The sequence below is a fragment of the Leptinotarsa decemlineata genome, unplaced genomic scaffold (assembly GCF_025532065.1).
Source record: "Leptinotarsa decemlineata unplaced genomic scaffold, Ldec_3_MD MMD2_tig00004677_RagTag_RagTag, whole genome shotgun sequence".
Classification (NCBI taxonomy): Eukaryota; Metazoa; Arthropoda; class Insecta; order Coleoptera; family Chrysomelidae; genus Leptinotarsa; species Leptinotarsa decemlineata.
Genome location: NW_027412610.1, coordinates 949429 through 959480, shown reverse-complemented (window position 1 = coordinate 959480; position 10052 = coordinate 949429).

Here is a 10052-nt window from a genome sequence, read left to right as displayed (position 1 = left end):
TGAGAACAAATCATTATTAACGAAAATACGGCTCATTGCCCTTCTGACATGCTACGTTGTCTTTGTTTTTTCTCTGTCGCTGAATTCTGCATTTTTTTTCTTTTTCAGTCAATGTACTGCACGTTGAGATTCAATTGTCATTAACGGAGATGTGGCTTCGTTCCTTTCTGACATGTTGTGTCATCTTTGTTTTTTCTTTGTCGATAACATTCTGCATTCGTTTCTCTTTCATTTGATGTGCTGCACGTTAAGATCCAAATATCATGAGTGAAATTGTGACCTAATGTCTTTCTGACATGTTGCGCCATCTTTGTATTCTCTCGTCAATGAATTCTGCATTTTTTGTCCTTTCATTTGACGTGCTGTAAGCGAAGATTCGATTATTATCAGCGAATATACAACTTAGTGCCCTTCTGACAGTTGCTCCATATTTTTTTCTAATAACTCATTCATTTTCACAAATCCTCGCACATTTTCTACAACGCCACCACCTCCTACGCTGACTACGTCACTTTCAAAGTTTTATTATTTTATCAATTATTATTATTATTTTTCGACCCACATTCCCCAGTTCAATATCATCTTACACAATTATTAGACCGATATTTGATTCCTCCATTCTGATTGGCTAACCGACACCACTCTGAAACACAAGTTGAGTTTTAATGTTTTATCACTATTATTATTATTCGACCCACATTCTTCAGTTCAATTTCATCTAAAACCATCATTCTACTGATATTTGATTTCTCCAGTCTGATTGGCTTACGACACCACTCTGTACCAGAAGTTAGACTTATTGTTCCTCAAGGTTCCATTCAGGAGTCTGAAAATTCGCAAAACGAACCTTCATACGACAAAGCGTGGACTTTAGTCATCTCCTGATGATGCTTACTTGCTAAGCGAAACGCGTTAATGTGTTAAATAACTGTCATATTGAAATAGGAAAAACAACGACAATAACGACGAAAGGATAACGAATAAAGGCACGTAAACTGTTCGAAAACGCACGCAAAACTGTTGAATACTTCACTTTCCCCAATTTCGAACGTTAACTCTACAATACGATTCAGCATTATTTCTGCCAAAATTCGATAGAGAAGGGTTATGGGGGGTTCCAAACGACGTATTTCAAATATTGATTCACTCTGTATGTATGCGCTTATATTTCGTAGAATTTTCAATACGATTTTCACCACACTATGGCAAAATTTCCAACATGTGTGGGCTATTATTTCTGCAAACTGAAACTCACTTTTCATATGTAACTGAAAAAATGAATCGCATACATGTTATGATTTCGATATATTTTGAGGTAATAATATTTAATATCGAACGAATAGTCATAAAGAAAACTATTTGCATTATATTCCGAAAGCTTTGGACATCGAATGAATTTCTTGATACCTGTTGATGATCTTGACCTTCCCTAATATTTATAAACATTCATATTATGCTGAAGTTGCAACTTTGCCCCGGTCACCGTACTACGACAAAATGCTTGATGTGCATTCATGCAACTGTATTTGAAGATAATTTTATATTCCTATATATATATATATATATATATATATATATATATATATATATATATATATATATATGTTATGTGGTTCACACTGAATTTATATTTTTAAAAACAAACTTTATTGAATATAAAATTTACAATAAAGTATTAAATATTACAAAAATGATTCAAGATTTCGACGAACTTGGATAGTCGCGAAGTGATTCAAGAATGAGGCGTCCTCTTGTTTTCCCATATTTATAGAATCAGGAACTGCTGATGTAGATATGCGTTTCTTCGAATGTTCTAGAAAAACCTTGGAAATGTGCTGAATATGCTGAGTCTTTGCCTGGGTAACTGCGTAGTGGCTGATGCAATGTTTGTTTATTATGGTGCAATCTTTGGACAAAGGGTGCATTGATTTTTCTAATATAACAACTTCCCCCTTGAAAAGAAAGTTGATGCGGTGCTGCAACTTTCAGTCAAGCAAATGTTTTATTTGAGCTTAACTCAATTTCTTCTTCAATGGGTTCCTCTAGGTGGATACTGGGTCTTCTTCCTGGAGCTGGGAGTAATCTTCGTAATGAAGCGAAAGTTCTTCTGGGTCCAGGTGGTTGATCATCATTGCTTGATGTCATTATACCAATTTGCATAGAACGTCTTCTTCTACATTTACAAAATATGTAAAGTACTATTATTATTACAATTATTACAATTGTGAAAATAGTAAACCATGAAACATGTCGGTTTACGAATGGTTCATTTATAATTTGGTCCAACTGATCTGAATATTGATCTAATTTATGTTGAGCAATATTGAGATTGTCTACATTCAATTTACTCAATTTCAAAGGTTTTAAGTGTGGTAAACTTTCTTTTTCTGGTACATATTTGCAACATTGATATGGTATTAAAATTGGATGACTTTTATAAGTTACATTCTGTTCATTTGCAAGTATTTTTGAATACACTCTTGTGTTTCCAATGAAAGCATTACAATTATCTTGAAGTTTCAAGATTGAATTGGTTTTTATAATTCGTGTTTCAACCTCACGTTTTTGGCAATTTATTGTTACAGCTAACGGGTCTGATAATGCAATTAGCCAAGTATTACTTTGTATTTCATAGACATTGTAATCTTTTGCAAATAAAAGTGAAATTGAACACATTCTAGGAAGTTCTGAAAGTGGTCTCAAAATTTGAGCTTCGCACTTTGCGTTACTATCAATTGGGTACGAAATTACATTTTGACATATATCAATATTATAGTTTAAGTTTTTACATGAATTTAGATTTTCTAATGCAGCATACAGCATTGAATCATCATCTTTTGCTATACATTTCTTGTTTGTGGGTAAAATGTGATGTAACCCTGTTCGATTGTCCAAAATTGGAATGGGGTACAATCTATAGACAGTATATAATTCAGGTTCTACTAGTGGTATTTTTAAAATAAAGACAAGTCTTGAATCTGCTTGAAAAGCTTGTAATTCAATTATGTTTAGATATTTTGATATTGAAGAAAGTCTTGTTGGTAAAGGTAAATTGTTTCTTTGTATTGTTTGAGCAATTTCCTGAAGGGACGAAACTAAATCGTTTTGCTTTATGATTGATGTGTGAATGATATGAAGTCTGGCAAAAGTAATTGCGTTCAGCATATCATTTAAATAATCTTCTAGAAATACATAACTTTCTAAAAGTTGTTCACAAATTTGGATGGCTTTCAACCTTGCGTTTATTAAAGATACTCTGTCGGATAGCGTATATATCCATGCTTCAATTTGAACTATATCTTCATTAAATGCTTGTTCATCAACCTGTAATTGTCGTATTGTAGTATTAAATTCTTTAATTACAGAGGTTGTGACTGAAATTTGGTTTTTTAATAAATTTTCAATTTGGTGTTCATCTTTATAAATCTTGTTAATGCATTCATTAAAATATTCGCCGTCACTGGTGTCAAGGTTGCCGGTTATTGCTTTCCATACGGAACCTATTCCATTTAAAAGTCCTCGTTTATATCGCTTATTATTCTTATTGTAATCATTCGCGTCTATTTGCGTCTCTTCATATTTTAATTCTACTGAATCAGCTACTTTATTTAAAAGGCTAATATGTGTGCTTATCTCTGAACTGAAAGTTTTCATTCTCAAATTGTTTGTTTCAAGTAGGTGAATGAGATTACTTAGAATGTTTCGATTATGGGCAATGGCTTGTTTTACAGGTGCCATGTCTTTTACAACTAATAAAGTCCATTTTTCATTTGATATTTTCATGCTTCCGGTTTCATGGTAATAAATACCTATAGTGTTGTTCACAGGTACTAGCATATACTGGGCGTTGATTATTTGAATCGTTAGTGCCAGTAGAAGACTCATTCTTGATCTGAAACAAAACTTGGTTTCAGTCTATCGAAATTGACTTTTGTTGTTTGGTTAGTTTCAGGATTTATCAGTAATGCTGAGTTTTTGAAAATTTCTAATACTTCAAAAGGTCCGTTGAATTTATTTTCTAACTTATTTTTGATTTGGGACTCTTTTACATATACTTTGTCACCTATATTGTGAGTTTTTGGTTCATGATGTAAGTTACTATCAAATCTTACTTTAGCTTTTTCTTTCTTTCGTTCAGTGTTTGTGCGTGCTACTTTGTAGTAATATTCCATACGATTGTTAAGATCTCTGACATACTTCGTCATAAGGTCTTTTTGATTATATAAAGTTTCTGGGGGTCTACCGGATGTGTGTCCGAATATTAATTCATAAGGACTAAATCCGTGGGTTTTGTTTGAACTGTTGTTATAACATATAACAGCATAGGGTATAATAGAAAATGGGTGGCCTTTGGGGTTTTCTGCTAGATTAACTCTTATCATTTCCATTAGGGTGGCATGGAATCTTTCAAGTGAGCCATTTGATTGTGGATGGTCAACACTAGAAAATGTTAATTTAATATTATAGAGTAAACATATGTCTTTTAATAAGTAATTATTAAATTCTTTTCCTGAATCGGCATGGATTCTTAGTGGTGTTCCATAATGTTGGAAATATAGCAATAATGTGTTTACGACTGATTTCGCTGTTTTATCAGATATAGGGTATGCTTGAGTGAATTTTGTAAGTTCATCTCGAATTGTAAGAAGATAATTCTTCGTTGGAATTTCTAAAATGTCTATATTTATTCTTTCAAAAGCTGTTTTTGGAGTTTCCGTGATTACTAACGGATTTTCTAAGTTTTTCCTGCAAATTTTTGTTTTTTGACATACCTCACAGGCTTTAATAAAATTTTCAACATCTTTTGTTATACCGTTCCAGTTGTAATTTTGTTTTATTCTTCGTAGAGTTTCATTTATTCCACGGTGTGAATTGTTTTTACCGTTATGAAACTGGTCTAATATTATTGGAATCTGATCTTTGTCAGGGGTCGTTACAATGTTTTGACATATTTGGAATTTTAGGTCATCTTTGTCAGCTAAAATATAGGATAACATTTCTTGTATTGGGAATCCTACATTTGTTTCGAGTTGGTATACTTTATTTGGTACAAATAAATTTTGGTCTTTATATAGAGAGCTAAACAAGTATTCTATTGCTCCGTCATGATCAAAAGGTAATGGGATCAACATTGATTTTGTTATAGAAGAAATCGGGATATTCTTCGAAAATGTCTTCGAGTATTTTGTCATGGATTTCTGTAAGTTTGTTTCTTTGCAGAAAAACAATTATATCTTTATGTTTTTTGTCTAAAAATTGGTCATTAGTAAAAATGAATTTAGAATAGTCAATTAGTGATTTTGATTCATAAAGTTTTGTAAAGTTTTTCAATTCTTCAAAAATTGTTTCTTGACCTATTTCAGTTTCAGTATCTGAAATTTCTTCGTTTTCATTTTGATTTTCATTTTCGATTGCGAAAATTTTTGAATGAAATTTTGCGCATTCTTTGAAATAGTTTATTTTAATTCTAAACAAAGCGTCTGCGTTTTTGTGTATTTTTCCGGGTCTATAAATTACATTGAATTGGTATTCTTCTAATTTTAATCGCCATCTGGCTAATCGGCTGCCAGGGTCTTTGATTGAAAATAACCACGTTAAAGGGCGATGGTCTACTATAAAATTAAATTTTCTTCCATAAAGGTAGGGACGAAAATGTTTAACTGCCCATACCATAGCTAATAATTCTCTTTCTATGGTAGAGTATTTTGTCTCGGCTTTTCCTATGGGTCCTTGAGATAATACTGCTCCTATTGCAAAGGAAGATGCGTCTGTTGTTAAAATAAAGGGTTCGTCAAAATTAGGGTATATTAGAATTGGGGTTGACGTTAATGCTTTTTTCAATTCTTGAAATGCAATTTTACATTCATTGTCGAAATTAAATTTCACATCTTTTTGTAATAAATGAATAAATGTGTCATTGGTTTAGATATTTTGGAAAATAAATTTTCGGTAATAACCTGCTAAACCTAAAAATTGTTTTATTTCTTTAACGTTTATAGGCTCTGGAAAGTCTATTATGCAATTCACCTTTTCTGGGTTTGGTTTTACTCCATTTTTGGTTATAAGGTGTCCTAAGTATGCAATTTCTTGTCTTAAAAATTCGCATTTGTCGGGTTGTATTTTTAAATTAGCTTTTCTTAAGCGTTTGAATACTAGTTTTAAATTTTGCAAGTGGTCGTCAATTGTTGGGGAATAAATTATTATGTCGTCCATGTAGACTAGACATCTTTCGTTTCTAAGTCCGGGTAATATATGGTCTAAAATTCGTTGAAGGGTGAGTTTTTCATCCCGAATGGCATTCTCAGAAATTCGTAGAGGCCATTTTCTACGGAAAATGCAGTTTTTTCTATGTCTTTAGGATCCATTTCAATTTGGTGGAATCCTGATGCTAAGTCAAGTGTTGTAAAGTATTGGCACTTTCCTAATTGATCTAAAAGGTCTGAGATATTAGGTAGAGGATATTTATCGTCTACTGTGATTTCATTTAATTTCCTGTAATCAATTACAACGCGCCATTTCTGTTTTCCAGATGCGTCAAGTTTTTTAGGTACTATCCAAACTGGGGCTGACCAAGGTGAGACTGATGGTCGTATTATGTTTTGTTCTAGTAATTTTGAAATTTGTGTTTTCACTTCATTTTTATGAATGTGTGGATACCGATAAGATTTTGTTGAGATGGGTTGGGCATTCTCTTTTAGTTTTACAGAATGTTTTATTTCACTCGTGAATGTTAAAGGATCTCCTTCTATATAGAATATGTCTGAGAATTCTAAACAAAGGTTCTCAATTAGTTCTTTTTCTTCTTCATTCAAATGTTCTAAACGAAGCAAACTTTTTATTTCTGTTGAGCGAGTTGGAAAAATTTCACTAAAATCATTTTGAATTTCATATTCATTAAATTTTTCAAATTGTAAGTCTGGGAAATCAATGGATTTTTCAATTGCGTTTCCATTTACAACTGTTACTAAAAATTCTCCTTTTTCATTTATTTTTACAAGAGCGTTTGGAAGTCTTACTTTTTCCTTTTCAGCAGCTAACAGTATAGCTTCTGTATTTCTTAGTTTCGATTTTAATTTAAATACTTTTTCTACTCTTGGTTCGATTTTTATATTATTGATGGGAATTTCATCTTCTAAGTATTTGTAATAATCGTATTTACTTTCGAAAAAATAATTATCAGGGTCATACTCAAAAATATCATTTATTTCAGCCATTGATGTTTCAGGATTGAGAGTGACTTTATTTTGATTTTGTTTCTCTTCCGGTTTTTGGTCATCAATCATTTCTGTTGCTTTCATTAGTGGGAGTGCCATAATTTAATTTTAATTGTTGATCTTTTATATCTACAACTCCTTCAAAATGTTCCAAAAAATCACATCCTAAAATTCCGTCAAAATCGATATCTAAATCGTGAATATAGACTTTGTGTTCAACTCTATTTTTTCCGAATGGTAATAATACAGATTTATTAATTGTTACTTTTCCTTCAGTTACTCCTGTTATTTGAATATTTTCTTTAAATCGTTTTGAATAATTTTCTACAGTTTTCTTTTTGAAAATTGATATTCCTGCTCCGGTATCAATTAGTATTTTAAAGTTACTTAGACTGTTTATGTAATAAAGATTGCTTAGGATCGGACTTATACGAATAATTGTTCTTTGTTCATTGTTCGAACGGGACTGATATTCGTTTTGATGACTGCCGCAAATTTCTCGGTTATCGGCTGTGCTACGCATGATGGGTCTATTAATAGCTTGTCTGTATACTGGGTTTGTCGTAATTGGGGATTGATATTGTCTGAATGACTGTTGGTAGTTCGTATACATGGGTTCTCTATATGAGGGTTGGCTATAGGAGGGTTGTCTAAAGACAGGGTATTGTGAAAATCCTCATAGAATTGTTCTTCTTCACATTGATTTTGAAAATAATTGTTTTCATCATAAAATGAATTATTTTCCGAACTGTATTCGTCTTGGTTGTCATTATAAAGATATTCGTTTTGGTCATACTCATTGTCATAATTATAATCATTGTAATCAAGATAATGGGTTCTCATGTTATTATTTGTTGGATTTTGGGGATTTTTCTGAATTGTTGGCCTATTTTGTGGTTGACCGTAATTCTGTTGTCTGAATTGGTTTGTTTGATTAGGTTGTGTACGTTGTTGTACTGGAAAGTTGGGTCTTGGAATATATGATTGTTGGTAGCTTTGTGGTCTTTGAAAACCTTGTTGAAAGCTTTGACTTTGATTTTGATTTCCAATGGGTCTTATTGGATTTTGGCTTTGCATATAATTTCTTTGGAAATTATTTTGGGTGTTTGCCATTTGTCTTGGTTTGTTCTGACTTTGATTTGGGGGTAAACGTGTATTCAATCTTTGATTTTCAAAGTATGAGAGCTGTATCTCACGTTTTATTCTAATTGATGCTTCTAACATCGTTGTTGGGTTACTTGCTCGTATAATGTGACCTAGTTTGGGTTCTAGTCCTGTCAATGAAGTATTTAATATCATTGACTCGATTAGTACTGATTGTGATAATTTTTGTTCGTGAGTCAAGTTTGAAGCTTGTATGCAAGATAACATTTTTGCATTGTGACTTTGTAGTCTTGAGAAAAATGTCAGTGCATTTTCTCCATTTCCTTGTTTTATTCTCTGTAGATCTTGAATTAGTGACGTTAGATCTCGCGTATCACCAGAGTGAGAATTTAATAAACCTCTGATCTCTTGATAAGTTCCTGGGTTTCTGGAATTTATCAATTGAGCAGCTTTTCCTTTTAATTTATTTCTAATATGTATTGTAAGTAAAGTTTTTTGTTGGTCTACGGCCATGCGTTCGGCATGATCGCAAGCATTTATGAAATTTCCTAGCGAAATTGAATCACCATCGTATTCAGGAACAATTGAAAATATTTCAGAAAGTTTGTAGGGTTCAATTGGATCATTTTCAGCCATTTTTAAATTATTATTCAAAATTTGAACAAGGGTTAATCAAAATTTCAACTTCAATTGTGATGATAATTCAAAGTGTACTCACGCTTTTCCTTATTCTAGTTTTTTATTCTATTCTTCTTTTTTTTTTTTTCGTTGTGGCTTCTGGTTGCTTGGTGTGGCGGGATGAAATCCTACTTCATGAGCTCTGGCTACAGCAAGATGAGCAGCGTTCGACGACTTACGCGTGTTTCCTGGAGTGATTTCTTCACAACGGATGGGCAACGGCGACGACTTATGCGGGTTTCTTGTTGCTGAAGAGACCGTCCTGTCCACTGGGGTTGGTGCTTGTTCTTCTTCTTGTCGAAAGTCTGGAGACTACCGCTGTTTGGATATCAGCGTTTCTCAAGATCCTACCGACTGCGCCAATTTGTTATGTGGTTCACACTGAATTTATATTTTTAAAAACAAACTTTATTGAATATAATATTTACAATAAAGTATTAAATATTACAAAAATGATTCAAGATTTCGACGAACTTGGATAGTCGCGAAGTGATTCAAGAATGAGGCGTCCTCTTGTTTTCCCATATTTATAGGATCAGGAACTGCTGATGTAGATATGCGTTTCTTCGAATGTTCTAGAAAAACCTTGGAAATGTGCTGAATATGCTGAGTCATTTCCTGGGTAACTGCGTAGTGGCTGATGCAATGTTTGTTTATTATGGTGCAATCTTTGGACAAAGGGTGCATTGATTTTTCTAATATAACATATATATATATATATATATCTATATATATATATATATATATATATATATATATATACAGGGTGTCCCTGGACTTCCTCTTTTCCTCTCGGGAATGTATAGATGGGGTTAAAATATCACCAGTACTTCATATAACTTTTTTTCCTAAAAGTCTTCGTAACCAAGTTACGGGCCCTCGAAGTTACAAAATGAAAAATGTTTTTCTTTGATAACTTTTCAAGTGAATATTCAAAATCATCCAAATTTTGGTAACTGACTAAACAAATGAATTCCGTCGATGAGCTTTCATGCAGGAGTCAGTTGTTTTGCTACAAAGTCAGGAACGGACTACCCCCGATGGTCCACACCCCAA